Here is a 15,564-nt window from a genome sequence, read left to right on the forward strand (position 1 = left end):
CTTAATATCTTTGTCTCTTTCTTCCAGTTTTCCTCTTAATTCATTTATTTCCATTTCGACAGCAGTTTCTCGTACTTCCACATTTTCTACTCTTTTCCCTATTTCTGTCATGACCAACTCTAAACTTTGCATTTTGTCTTCAGCTCTTTTCATTTTTCTTTTAATTGCACTAAATTCAAATGTTAGCATTTCTTTTAATGACCTCAATTGGTCTTCAAAAAAGGCTTCATCTATAGTCTGTCCATTTGGTGTGTAGATCTTGGTCTTCTTCCTCCTCTTCTTCTGTGTCTGTATCTTTGACTTCTTTTCTTCTCTGTGTCTGTGTCTCTTCACCTCTTTCTGATGAGCCACTTCTGTTTCTTTGTCAGGTCTCCAGATGCTGGGCCTCCTGCCGCAGGTCGTCCCACTGCTGGGCCCCCTGCCGCATGTCGTCCCGTTGCTGGATGCCCCACTGCCGATCACCCTCTTCCAACTCCTCATTTCCTTGCTCACCACACTTTGGGTGTCCCTCAGCTGGGTGTCCCGCTGCTATCCGTCCCTCAGCTGGGCCCCCCTCCTGCCGGCGTCTACTTTTTATTTTGTTTACATGCTGCGCACCTTTGCTTGGCTCTGAGAGCCATTTTTGTAGTCCACCATTCGGGAGATCACCGCTCCTCTGGGCACCTACCAGCTTTGGGGGTCAGTCGATCCTCTTCATGGTGGCTCCCTGCTCCCGTGTGCAGGTATGGCTGTATTTTTTTTCCAGGAATTTTCTTTCTTCTCTTTTCTCTGTCATCCTTGCTTTCTCTTTTTTCAGTGCCATCTCCTGACCCTTCCTTGTAACTTTATCTCCATTTTCCTGTGTTTTGTGTTTATTAGGGCTCTGTTTTTATCAGTCTTTTTTTCCTTTTCTCTGGAGAGGACTGGTTCTACTCGACCGGCCACTACTCCATCACGTGACTCCTCAAGGTTAAACCTTCCTGAGGAATTCTCCGCGTTGCCTGACTCGATTTTAGACCTCAGAAAACCACGACAAATTTGGTGCTGTGAGCAGGGTGGGAAGGAGACTCGTCGGAAAAGTGGTGGCTGGTTGAGAGCACTTCCCAGCCCCATCGAGGATCTTCTCAAAACCAACAGATAAAGGGTGGTTGCCCGCAAAAAAGGGTAAGCTGTGTTCACTTTAAATATGGATCAAAATCTGTTGGGGACGGGAGGCCTCTGGGGACACAGGCATGCCAAACGACAGTCAGAGGGTCTCTCTGACCCTAAAGAACCTGCTAACAAATTGATTTTGAGGGAGGCTCAGAGAATTGATCGGGAAAACTGCACAGTGGGGTGAGTAGAAATAAGGGATAGAGATTGAAGAAAATTCCATGTGGTGTTGGTAAGGCCTCACGGATACCGGCCGAGGTGAATAGGGGTCCGAACGGACGGGGCATTCTATGGATACCAGCCTAGGTGAATGGGGGTCTCTACAGGCAGGATTAGAAAGTCCTCGTGGATACAGACCTGGGTGAATAGGGGTCTGCACAGGCAGAATAGATAAGTTAGTAGAATCGGAACCAACTGGATAATGCAAAACCATAAGTTGCGAAGGGACAAATTAGAATGGTAAGGGAGAAAATAAAATTGGCGTAGAAAAAAGCAGACTGACTGCAAAGAGGGGACGGGACAGAAAATGAAGACTACGACCAGACTGAATGATGAAGTACACTGAGCAAAATAGCAACTGCAGGTGAGATATTAAACAAAACACTATCAGTTAACTAAAAATGGTGTAAAAACCTCTGAAAAATGGGGAAAAAAACACAAAAAAATTGTTGACCAAATGGCCAAAGGAAGGTACCTTCCACGTAAAAATGTGCAATGAAATGGAAGCATTGATCAAAAATTATAGATCTAAAGATAACTGCGAGAAAGGAGAACAAAAGAGAGAGCTGGAGGTGGAGAGGCTAAAACTAGTTACAGTAGAAGGAGAAGAGCTGGAGAAAGTGAACCAGGCGGGGGAGATAACTGATGAACAAGGTGAGAAGCCACATAAACAGTTTAAAGGGGAAGGGAGTCGGGAAGAGAAAGTTGCCCCATATCCGAGCCCAGAGATCCTTGAGAATCCCCCCCCCCTCCCTAATCAGGTCTAGGAGACTCAACACAGTGGAAAAGGCAGATGAAGCAGACGTAAATGAGCGTAAGGAGTGGGAAGTGTGGCAGGAGCACACGAGGCAAACAGAGGGGAAGAAGCTAGATGGAGAAAGTCGAAAAGCAGAGGGAGGAGATGGAGAAAGATGTGGGAGAGCAAGAGCAGAACATCGCAGGCGTATGAAGGGAAAATGCAGAAGGAGGGAGCGGAGGGAGGACATGCCACTGAGGGAAAGGTGCACAATCCAGACAGGACGGGGGCTCATGGGGTGGCAACCATTACAGATAGAGTCAGATCAGGAAAAAGTCGCCGGGGCTGACTGAAGCTTCTCGGGACCGGAGAGAGACTGGGCGAAGTGTGGATAACTGAAGTTAAAAAAAAATAGAGAAACCACCTGAATGGGAGGAGAATCAGGAAAAGAAGCCGACCTTACGTGGAGTAAATATTCTTATTGATCAAACTTGATACGGGAATCTAGGAAAGGGGGCTACAGGGGGTCTGATTTACCTTGTAATGGTCATTTACCTTGTATGTAGAATAATGTTCTTGTGGCGGTGTGAGCAGTGGAAGAAACACAGCCACCACGTTGAGGGTCGTTAACAACAGTTTTTATTCATATTCAGGATGTCCCTTTAAGGGCAGCAGGAGCTCAGTCACCTGGTGTATTTTGACGTCATAATCGCTGCTCAGGGTGTGCTCTGGAAGGGATGCTGGAGTCAGAGAGAAGCCTCTGATGACACCATTTCCCCATGGGTGCCCCGCCACGTGACGATACAAGCAGGGCCTGTTCGCCAGGAGGATGTGCGCCGCCACAATGTAATCTTTTAGTTCACCTTGTTTTCTCGAGTGTATAAAAGTTGGTGCATCCCTTTGTTGAACCGAGACACCACCCCCTACCCCCCCACCTCTCCCCCACCCCGGAGACTGCTTTCGAGACGGAAAGCAGTAAGGGCTCTCTCAGGTTAACTTGGGGTCCAATATAGAGTTAACTGGACCAGTTCTGTGTGCTGTGTTCTTTGCCTCAGGAAACAGCAGTTTCAATACAACATTTGGCAAACCAGCCGGGACACTTTCCCGGTTCTTCTCTTGGGGTGCTAGATCAACTGATCGCTCCCTCCCCGTAACAACTCTGACGGACTCCGGAGGAACTACGAGTGTCGCATCCCGAGTGCACAGAAGATAAGGGCATGAGGATTTGTCCGGTGAGGGGATAAAAGTACCGTCTAACATAACGTGTTGCCTTAGTTCTGACGCCCTGCCTTAGACTGGTTCTTAAGAGGGGAAATCCCCTACACGAAGGTCAGGACCCTGAAGTGGGTGCAAAGGAACAAAAGGACAACATGGGACAAGTGTGTGATAAATCAGGAGTAAACACTCCTAGGGGTAAAATGTCGGAAATGAGTGAAGTGGGGATCCTGGGACAGCCAATGTGTTATTTGTATCTGAAGTATGGTCAAAATTTCAATTGGACAATGATTTGCACAACTCAGGAAAAGGTAGGAATTGAACAGGAGGCCAGGAAGGGGCTGGCCAGGTAAATTTATGATATATCAGAAAAGAGACCGGTCCCATCCATGTTCCAATTACACGGAGCAAGAAGAGAATTTATAATAGTAGTAATATGGCAAAACAACTCATGTGGAGAAAAAAATAAGTGCTGGAGAGATAAGGGGAGCCACAGGGGAGGAAACATTAGGGAACTCAATTACATGTCTGGAATATTGCTTGGTCATCAAAGTGAAGCTCATCCTGATTGGCAGCTCCCGCCCTGTCTGTGCAGTATATTTATTTTTAAGGCTGAAATTAAACTTCTCTCCACGTAAGAAGTGTAATAAAAATTAAATTTAAATAAGGAACGGACCAGCACCACCCACAGAATGTGAAACTAATTTAGCATTCCAGATTAAAGATATATTTACGATTAAAATGGTCGCACATTCCCTTGCCCACACCCCTACCCTAGAGAGAGAGAGATTTTTTTTCTCTGCTATCTATTCGTGACTGATGTAAGCCTCAGTTCTGCGATGACAGCCTTGCCTTCTGGATGCACCATCCGGCGTACTTGGGGTAATGTTTAATGCTGCTATTAGCAGGTCTTTTATTTGGAAACCAATAGAAGTGTGCCCGGGGGGCTTTTATGTTGGAACATTGGGACACTGAACCCAGAGTGAGGCTGGCAGCCTATGTGAGGCCTGTGTCATGGTGGATGAAGAGCCTCACGTGCAGACCGTGAAACAATGAATAAATAGTGCTGAAGCTCCCAGAAAACTGTGTAAACCTGGCCTTATTTACCTTGGGCAGAAAGCCACAACATGGTGTCAGAGTAATAAGGAATCCACTTGGGAAAAAAGGTCGAGAAAATAATGGAGGCCTTCAGTATCTCTACACCAAGGTTGGACTGGCAATCGCCCAACCTACCTGATGCATGGCAGCAATTCAAGCAGCATGCCGAGCTCATGTTCGCAGGCCCACTGAGAGGGAGAACAGAGGAGGAGAAATGGAGTTACCTCCTGCTGTGGGGGACAGAGGACGGGGACATAAGCAACACTTGGACAGTGAGTGAGGGCGATGCAAAAGTGCTGAAAACATATTATGACGGGTTTTCAGCGTACCTCATGCCGGAAGCTAATCTCATATTCGCCAGGTACAAATTCCACCAGAAGACACGGGGCGGGGGGTGGGGGGGGGGGTGGGGGTGGTGAGTCATTTGAGCATTTCATAACCAACCACAAATTTCTTGTTAAAGACTGCATCTATGCAAATAGTGAAGAAATGGTCAGGGATCGTATAGTATTCGCTACCAACTCACCCAGAATAAGGGAGAAGTTGCTTAGTCAGGGGCCAAAGCTCATGCTAGATAAGGAAATCGATATAGCCTGCTCCTACAAGCTAGCGCAGGTGCAGCTCAAGGTCATGGTGAGTGATAGCAGTGAAGGGCACGCAATACACCACAAGGCAGGAAAGCCAGGCACTGCAAGAAACACCAGCAGGCAAAACGAAAGCCTGAAGACGTTTAATAAAGCATGTAGTGCTTGCAGAGGACACCACAACAAGCTAGGAGATGTCCAGCAAAGGGAAACAGTGCTTAAAGTGCCAAAATCTCAACCACCTTGCAAGAGCATGTAAATCAAAGTCCCATAAACTAAGCAGAAAAGGATACAGAGCCGAAAAGGGGAATGAAGATTTTGACTCAGAGCTGTTTGTGGACACCGTAACATCAGAGAAGGAAGATGAGGATAGTGTGCATGCAGGCATAGGTCTGGGACTACAGAATAAAAAACTGACATTCAAATTGGATACTGGAGCACAAACGAGTGTGATACTTGCAAAAGACTTTTACAAGCTCATGCCCAGCACACCACTAATGACCGACAAGTGTAAGCTACTTGGCTATGGGGGGGCATCCGCTGAAAGTGAACGGCTACTGCAACCTGGTAGGAAGATTCAAGAATAAGTCAACCACCCAGAAGTAGGGTACAGAACATGTAAAGCTCTGGGACTCATCGAGGTGGTATATACGGTCACCGATACCTCTGAGTAAGAGTGCAACGTACTGAGTACACAGATGTTTTCAAAGGCATCAGTGCAGTTTTGAGATAGACCCTAGCGTAGCACCAGTGATTTGCCCGCCACAGAGGATACCATTTGCCCTACGAGAACACTTAAGAACAGAGTTAGACAACATGGAAAGGGATGACATAATCTGTAAAGAGACTGAGTTTACCCAGTGGGTTAATCCCCTGGTAACGTGTGAGGAGCCAAATACACATATGCTCCGAGTGTGCAGAGACCCATGGTCTCTGAACAAAGCAATACTACGGTCATACTATCCCCTACCCACACTTGAGGATGTAACATCCAAACTGGCTGGGGCAAAATACTTCAGCGTCTTTGATGCAAGACCGGGCTATTGGGCTATCAAACTCAGTGAGGAATCATCCCTGCTCACTACATTGAACTCCTTCTATGGCAGATATCGTTTTCTCAGACAGCTCTTTGGCATTGCATCTGCCCAGGACGAGTTCCAGAGGAGGGTAGAGGAAAAGTACGAGGGCCTCAATTGAGTGGCTGGCATTGTGGACAACATTATTGTGTTTGGGAAGACAAGAGAGGAGCATGACCGAAACCTCAGAGCCATGCTCAGCCGGACCAGAGAGGGGTACGGCTAAACCCGGACAAATGCCGCATCTGTGTGTCCGAAGTGACCTACTTCAGACATAGACTAACAGTTGATGGCCTGAAACCAGACCCTTCCAAGTGAAAGCCATCAGGGGCATGCAGCTGCCAGAAAACGAGGCAGAGCTGGAGACGATCCTCGGCATGATGAATTACCTCGCCAGATTCGCTCCCAACCTGGCTGAGGTGAGTGTGCCGCTCAGACACCTGCTAAGCCATGACACAGAGTTCAAATGGGACGCAATCCATGAGAAAGCATTTCAGCAGATTAAGGACACGATCGCAGTGGAACTGGGGCCAGTGCTAGCCTATTTCCATCCTGAAAAGGAAGTGACACTCCAAGTGGACACGTCGAAAAATGGGCCTGATTGCAACCATCTTGCAGGAAGGTAGACCGTTTGCCTATGCATCAAAGCTGCTTAATAACACAACACAGAGCAAAACTACGCCCAAATCGAAAAGGAGCTCTATGTAGTCCTATACAGGTGTAAGAGATTCCATGAATACACCTACAGGCGACAAGCCATGACAGACAACCCTCCGCAAGCCTCTAGCCCCTCACAACACCACGTCTACAGCGCCTGATGCTCATGATGCAGAAATACAGCATAACACTCATCCACTGACTGGGCAAAGAGATCCATGGATGACGAGGACAGTTCAGTATCCGAGGCTATGGAGACCCAGGTACACATCGTCATCAGTGCAGCTCCTGTGAGTACAGACCAGCTAGGTGACATCAAGACATTCACAGCCCAGGACGAGCAGCTGTCTACCCTAAAGCAGGTCATTTGGTATAACTCATGATAAATTGGGAAACAGACTGAGATTACCAGAAGGAAGCAGCTTTGAATATGTGATTACAGACACAATGATAATTAAAAGATTTATAACAAACATGTACATCAAGATGGAAGAGAATGAAAATGATGAAATAAGCTATAAACCCAAACAAAAGTGGGAAAAAGATTTAAACATAAAGATAAAAAATGAAATATGGGGAAAGTTATGGTCTGGAACTATGAAGAATATAATAAACACGAGGTTATGCATAATACAATATAATTGGTTACACAGGTTATATATCGTGCCCCAAAAGTTAAATAAATGGGACCTAACAGTATCAGATAGATGTTTTCACTGTAAGAAGGAAACGGGAACAACAGTACATGCAATTTGGGCATGTGAGAAAGTGAAAAAGTTTTGGGAAGATCTAAATCAGGTATTAAATAAAATCACAAAAAGCAACATACCAAAAAATCCAGAGATCTTTCTTCTAAGTAATATAAGTAAAGAATTAAGCCTCAAACTGGATGAAGCACAAAAAAGATTTATTATGATAGCCTTAGTGGTAGCAAAAAAAATGTATAATGTCAACTTGGAAATCAGAAGAGAGCCTGAGAATACAGCAATGGTACATAGAAATGAATAAATGTATTCCATTGGAAAAAATAACATTTAATTTAAAAAATAAAGTCACATTATTTGAACAAACTTGGGAGCCATACATGGAACACAACAGAGAGGGCTTGCTTCGGACCTCCACCCCCTAAAATGATAAGAAGACAAAACAACTTGATCCAGTGTGTAAAAGTAGATGACACAATTTTCTTGTTTATTTTTCATTGTGTCATGACATTGTTTAATGGTTTTACTGTATTGTATATATTGAACGTTTAGTGGGTTTGGAGGGGGTGGGAAGAAGGGAGGGAAGTGAGGGGGGAAAAAAGGGGAGAAAATGCCACTGTGTATATTTAAGAGGGAAATGTTTGTGTGTATTTTGATTGATATTGTTCACAGGGTGAAAAATAATTTTTTTTAAAAAAAAGCAGGTCATTCGGTCAGGCTGGCCGGAGACGAGGTAAAGGTATCACCCACAAATCAGCGAATACTGGAACCACCAGGACAAGATCACAGAGACTGATGGAATCCTTCTCAAGGGTGAGAAGATAATTATTCCACAGACATGCTACAGCACATACACAAGGGACATTTTGGATTGGAGAAAAGCAAACACAGGGCTAGGGACATAATGTTTTGGCCAGGCACGAGTCAACAGATAGAGGAAACAGTAATGAAGTGTGACATCTGCCAAACACACCGCAAGGAAACCATGCTCTCACAGGCGATTCCCACGGCAGGATGTAGCAACAGATCTGTTCGCCTCGAGCTCAGAACTACATTGTCATATGTGACTACCTCAGCAGATACTTTGAAATTGAACTCTAGCACTGCATCACCTCAGCTGGTGCAATCCACAAAATGAAAACAGTGTTTGCTAGACACGACATACCAAAAAAGGGCCATGTTACAACTCACGGGAATTCCAACAGTCTGCAGAGTCCTGGGGTTTCCAGTTTGTCACTTCAAGCCCACACTATCCCCAGAGCAACGGGCTAGTTGAAAAGACTGTCCAAACTGCAAAGCGGATCCTCACAAAGGCCAAAGAGGACAAGAAAGACCTATATCTTAGCCTGCTGGAGTATAGGAACACACCAGTCGACGGTCTCAAACCTCCTGCACTCTATCTTACCAACGACAACTCTACCGTTACAACCTCAGGTAGCCCCTCAGGGAACAGTGCCAGGCAAGGAGAGAGAACTGCTAGCGACACCAGAAATAGCAGTCCGACAAGTCTGCTCAGCCGCTATCAACACGACACGCTGGAGCACACATCCGCTTTCAGCAGGAAGACAGTACGTGGAAACCAGCAACAGTCATCCAAATCTCAGAAATCCCACGAAAATACCACATCGAAACCAGCGATGGATGGACCTTCAGGCGCAACCGACGGAACCTTCTCGACACCCGAGATGATGAGCCCACACCCGACCTACAGCAGCCTGAGATCAGTGAGGACAACCTGATCGCTGGACCAGGTGACGACCTGATCACTGGACAAGGCAAACCAGGGGAACAGCAACGTCACCCTGATTCAGTGTGCAAACCAGATCACTCTGGGCCGTATCCCCGCACAAGGTCGTCCCATTAAGCCAAGGCAAGTCCTTGACTTCTAAATGACTGAAAGGGTGTGCGAAGAACACTGCCCTATGAAAAAAAGCTGTTATGGGACCTGTTGCATTTACCTGCATTGAGACTTGTGTACTACATATTATGTGATTTGTTACTCTTACCTATATAAAAAAAGGGTTTGTTCTGCACAAGATTGTACCACAACATTTTGTGGTTGAAGGGAGATGTAATGTTTAATGCTGCTACTAGCAGGTCTTTTATTTTGAAACATTGGGACACTGAACCCAGAGTGAAGCCGGCAGCCTATGTGAGGCCTGTGTAATGGAGGATGCAGAACCTCACATGTGGACCATGAAACAATGAATAAACTGTGCTGAAGCTCCCAGAAAACTGTGTAAACCTGGCCTTATTTACCTTGGGCAGAAAGCCACAACATGTGGGATTGGCGTGGAGCGGTTTCACCCTTTCCACCAGAGGACAGTCCTGCTTCTCCTCACACACTTCCTGAGAAGGACCGGACCAGGAGTGGTGAACCAGGTTGGGACTGTGTTTCCCGATGCCGACCTTTTGAAAGTGAATAGAAGCTCGTGAGGAGTAGTGTTGGTCGCGGTACATAGTAGTGTGAGAAACAGAAGTACCTTCACAGAAATTGCTCGAGACAAAAATTGAGAACAAAGAACATTTATACAACAATGCAAAGTTGGGTGCTTTCCCCTTACCCTGAGAATACACACACATACTGGGACTCACCCAACTTTTATACAGTTCATTTCAGTGTAGAGATAGCCTCCCCCCCACCCCTAACATTCTTCTGCCTCCTGGATATGTTTGGCATTAGGCAATCCTGCCTGCCTAAGTGCTGTTTCTGTGAACTTGGAGGACCAGGGGGTATCCTGTCGGTGTCCCATCATGTCATTGTCCTTATTGTCCTTATTCACACCTTCCCGACCCTCAGAGCTTACTAACTCTTACATGCAGAACTTGCTAATTCTGTCTTAAGGCTAGAAGACCCTTATCTTATTCAGACTAATTTACTTATTCTATTATCTATCCTTATCCTATTACTGGCTTTATTCATTACACATATATCCATACTAGTTTTCTTCATCTTTCATATTTTCATATTAGTTTTACTCATCTCTCACAATCCTCACTTTTCTTTTAGCTGCACTTCGTGAATTCTCAACTGGAATGTAACTTTGTCTTTTTCCCAGCAAGTCAGTAAATGAACTGCAGTCTCAGCATCATCAGACAGAATTTGGGAAACATACATCCTTTGGGTTATAGTGATCTGATGAGGGGTCCGTTGAATTAAATACTGCACACAAGTCTTTAGGCAGGGGAACACCATAATGGCCAGAATAGCGAGTCCAGCTGCTATAAGGGCTGTGGGCATCAGACTCCAGTTACTAATAAAAAGTCTAGTCCATCCCATCCCGAGGTTGCCAAGTCTGAACCCAGGCATGGGAAGATTTTTGAACTCTTGAAGAAGTGTCTTTAACCGCCTGACCGTTGTGAGCATTGTCCTTAACCAGTCTTTCACAAACGCTGCCTTCAGCAGCCAACGGGTAATCGAGAGCCAGGCAGTTTTGTTGAACTGTGGCTGGTATCTGTCGTCTTTCTTCAGCCCATAAATTCAGGGCAATCGCTGTCTGTTCGGTAATGATCTCCAAGGCTGGAGTCTGATTAAACGATTTGAATGCCAAGCAGCTGTGGTGTTCTGGAGCAGCTTACGTCGTTTACAACTGGAACTCCCCTTACAGTGGTGGTTCTTAACATTCCGAATGTCTGTGTGACCCAAAGGATGATTTACAGGAGACCAAGTTGGGGAGGGGGGTTTCTTGTCACTTAACCTGTGAGTTGCAGCCTGTCTGTGAACATTAGCATATGTATTCACTCTATCTCTGCCACATGTATAATTGTGACTAACATTCTGTCTGTCATTGTCCCACCATCTTCTTTGCGCTATCTCTTTAAAACTCCTCTTTTTAATACTGTAGAGGCCGAAATACAAATCAAATCTACTCCCCTAAGGCCATTCTGTTCCCCTGGTCCATGTTGGGATCCTATATTAATCCATACTAAATAAGGTACCCCACTATGACTATACTCTATACCTGTGCCCTGTCTACATTCTAATGGTAAATAATTGTCACCTCTGCTGCCCCTATTCCAGGAGGACTTAATACATTGTGAGCAATTTGGTGATTTCCCAAAAATTGGGAACCAACAAGTAAACAAAACAGTAAATGGTAAAAACAACATTACAGCACTTTTTCCCGGCGTAGTGTAACTTTCAGATCAGAAGGATGAAGGACTGCACGCCAGGTGGAGGGTAGATTATCAATGTCGTTAGTCCGTGGATCAGCAGCTTGTTTAATTCGTTGTATGTGGCTCCATCCCTTTTCTTTCGTTCGCACGGCAGTGTCTGTAATCAAAAGTACACAATAGGGGCCATCCCAGACAGGTTTTAGTTGGTGATTTTGCCATGCTTTTACATATACCCAATCACCAGGTTTAATAGAATGAATAGGATACTCCAGGGGTGGGTTTTGAACTAATAAACCCTTCTGTCTTAATTAACTGCCAGTGTATTCCCAGGATTTATTAGTTCACGATCCTGTTTACTTGGTGAAATGCTAATTAAAACTGAATAGCTGCAATTTAATGCCTTATCTGTTTTTACAATAGTTTGCAAAATCGTTGTGGGGCAAGACACCGTTTACCATAACAATCTGACATTTCTTTGTGTTAGTGTAAATGTTATATTTAGAATTATTGTAAAAAGAAATACAAACCATATTTCCATGGGTTTTGAATATATTAGACCTTATAAAAACGCAGTTGAAGCTGCTTGTCTGTATGGGGCAACCAACCTGCAATTTGTTGTACATAACAGACATTGCAGCACTCAACCATGTTTGAGCCTCTCTGAACTCTTATTAGCGAACCCGTATTTGACCTTCACAACTGCAGTACTATTAACCCAGCAGTCTTTTAGACACCACTTCCAGATGAATTTGAAAAACCAGATCATGATTATTTACAATGTAACTTCCTCATGACCGGATTTAAATATAAACCTGATGAATGGGGGAAGTTATCATGAACTAAATTACAGTGGCAATACAGAGAAATTGTGCTGAGGCATGAGTTTGACTCCAGAGGAAAATGCACCAGAGAAATTAATCATTAAACTTATTGGATTCCCCAGAGGTTTCTTTATTCTCCAGAGGTGGACGATCTTTAAGCTCACGGACCTTGACTGCTGAATGTGTAGAACAAATGTACTAAATCTATTAAGAGGGCTCCATACTGCTAACTGCAAGACAGGAGCCTGGAGCCTCAGTTTCAAGTGAACAGAATACAATTCATTAGTGCCACAACGCGCTTAAAGGGACATGCACACACCCCCTTCAACTGGCTGATCCAGCCACTTTACACATCAGATCCTTTCTTTATCTTACATACATTAAAAAAAGTAAGATGTAATAGAACACACCCTATTTGCGCAAACATTTCTTCCTGTAAATGTGATAACATCCCTCAACTCTCATGTACTCCCTGTGCAAAATCACGTTTGAATACAATTTATTTCATAAAATGAAATTAACTGGTAGTTAAATTCGCTCATTCTACAGTATTGATAAATGATCTTTTTTTTAAATGTTTTATTTTTCACACTATAAACCACATTGATCAAGATACATACATTTTCCTTTTCAAATATATACAGTGTCGTTTTCTCCCCCCCACCTTCTCCCATCCACCCTCCCTACCTCCCCACCCATTCATTTAAAGTTCAGAATCCAAGATACATTAAACCCATCAAACAATGTTGTCACTCAATAAAAATAAACAAGAAATTCCACTGAGTCAATTCTTTTCATTTCCTTCTCCTTCTGTCATTTTAGGTGGTAGATGTCCCCGGTAGGTTTTCACTATTGTGTATCATGTATGGCTCCCGTATTTGTTCAAATATTGTAATATTATTTCTTAAATTATATGTTATTTTTTCTAGTGGAATACATTTATTCATTTCTATATACCATTGCTATAAACTCAAGTTATCTTCTAATTTCCAGGCTGACATAATACATTTTTTTGCTACAGCTAGGGCTATCCTAACAAATCTTTTTTGTGCACCATCCAAATCAAGTCCAAATTCTTTGTTTTTTTATGTTACTTAGGAGGAAGATCTCTGGGTTTTTTGGTATATTGCTTTTTGTGATTTTATTTAATATCTGGTTTAGATCTTCCCATAATTTTTTCACTTTCTTACATGTCCAAATTGTATGAATTGTTGTTCCCATTTCCTTTTTACAGCGAAAACATCTGTCAGATACTGTTGGGTCCCATTTATTTAACTTTTGAGGTGTAATGTATAGCCTGTGTATCCAGTTATATTGTATCATACGTAACCTCCTGTTTATTGTATTTCTCATAGTTCCAGAGAATAACTTCTCCCATGCTTCCTTCTTTATCTTTATATTTAAATCTTGTTCCCATTTTTGTTTAGTTTTACCATTTGTTTCATCATTCTCCTTTTCTTGCAGTTTAATATACATATTTGTTATAAATTTTTTGATTATCATTGTGTCTGTAATCACATATTCAAAATTACTTGCCTCTGGTAACCTCAGACTACTTCCCAATTTGTCCTTCAAGTAGGATTTCAGTTGGTAGTATGCCAACACTGTATCTTGAGTTATATTATAATTATCCTTCATTTGTTCAAAGGATAGTAATTTATTTCCTGAAAAACAATTTTCTATTCTTTTGATCCCTTTTTTCTCCCATTCTCTAAAGGAAAGGTTATCTATTGTAAAAGGGATTAGCTGATTTTGTGTCAGTATTAGTTTTGGTAATTGGTAATTTGCTTTATTCCTTTCTACATGAATTTTCTTCCAAATATGGAGCAGATGATGTAATACTGGAGAATTCCTACGTTGTACCAATTTTTCATCCCATTTATATAATAAATGTTCAGGTATCTTCTCCCCTATTTTATCTAGTTCTAATCTAGTCCAATCTGGCTTTTCCCTTGTTTGATAAAAATCTGATAGGTATCTTAATTGTGCGGCTCTATAATAATTTTTAAAGTTTGGCAGTTGTAAGCCTCCTTGTTTATACCATTCTGTTAATTTATCTAGTGCTATCCTTGGTTTCACCCCTTTCCATTAAAATTTTCTTATTATTTTCTTTAACTCCTTGAAGAATTTCTCCGTCAAGTGTATTGGCAATGCTTGAAATAGGTATTGTATCCTTGGGAAAATGTTCATTTTAATACAGTTTATCATTCCTATTTGTGTTAGTGGTAAGTCTTTCCAATGCTCTAAGCTGTCCTGTAATTTTTTCATTAGTGGATAATAATTGAGTTTATATAGATGGCCGAGGTTTTTATTTATTTGTATACCTTGGTATCGTATTGCTTGCATTTGCCATCTGAATGGTGATTCTTTCTTAAATTTTGAGAAATCCGCATTATTCATTGGCATTGCTTCACTTTTATTTGCATTAATCTTGTAACCCGACACTTCTCCATATTCCTTCAATTTCTTATGTAATTATTTTATTGATAGTTCTGGTTCTGTTAAGTATACTATAACGTCATCTGCAAATAAACTGATTTTATATTCCTTGTCTTTTATTTTTATCCCTTTTATTTTATTTTCTGTTCTTATCAATTCTGATAGTGGTTCTATAGCTAACGCGAACAATAAGGGTGATAGTGGGCATCCCTGCCTTGTTGATCTGCTTAAGTTAAATTGCTTTGATATATATCCATTTACTGTCACTTTCGCCAATGGCCCCTTATATAATGCTTTAATCCAATTAAAATATTTCTCTGGTAAACTGAATTTTTGTAGTACTTTGAATAAATAATTCCATTCTACTCTGTCAAAGGCCTTCTCTGTGTCTAAAACAACTGCTACTGATGGAGCTTTATTTCCTTCTACTGCATGAATTAGGTTAATAAATTTACAAATATTGTCTGTTCTTCGTCTTTTTTTAATAAATCCAGTTTGGTCTAGATTTACTATTTTTGGGACATAGTCGGCTAATCTGTTTGCTAATAGTTTAGCTATTATCTTATAATCTGTGTTAAGTAAAGATATTGGTCTATATGACGCTGGTGCGAGTGGATCTTTCCCTGTCTTTGGTATTACTGTAATTATTGCTGTTTTGCATGAATCTGGTAAGCTTTGTGTTTCATCAATCTGGTTGATTACTTCCAGGAGGGGAGGAATTAATAAATCTTTAAATGTTTTATAGAATTCTATTGGGAATCCATCCTC

At 42.6% G+C, this 15,564-nt stretch overlaps 2 long non-coding RNA genes across 2 annotated transcripts; one reads left to right on the forward strand and one right to left on the reverse strand.

The window, feature by feature from the left end:
* Positions 1 to 975: 975 nt before the first annotated feature.
* On the forward strand, positions 976 to 10,053 carry LOC138756407 (uncharacterized). Its single transcript, XR_011353053.1, has 3 exons — positions 976 to 1,143; positions 2,740 to 2,932; positions 8,125 to 10,053. It is a non-coding gene; the product is annotated as an uncharacterized lncRNA (long non-coding RNA).
* Positions 7,607 to 9,814, reverse strand: LOC138756408 (uncharacterized). The gene is made up of 2 exons (XR_011353054.1): positions 9,680 to 9,814; positions 7,607 to 7,841 (listed from the first exon to the last, which is right to left on the reverse strand). It is a non-coding gene; the product is annotated as an uncharacterized lncRNA (long non-coding RNA).
* Positions 10,054 to 15,564: the final 5,511 nt, after the last annotated feature.

This window comes from Narcine bancroftii, chromosome 3 (assembly GCF_036971445.1).
Source record: "Narcine bancroftii isolate sNarBan1 chromosome 3, sNarBan1.hap1, whole genome shotgun sequence".
In the NCBI taxonomy this organism is placed as follows: Eukaryota; Metazoa; Chordata; class Chondrichthyes; order Torpediniformes; family Narcinidae; genus Narcine; species Narcine bancroftii.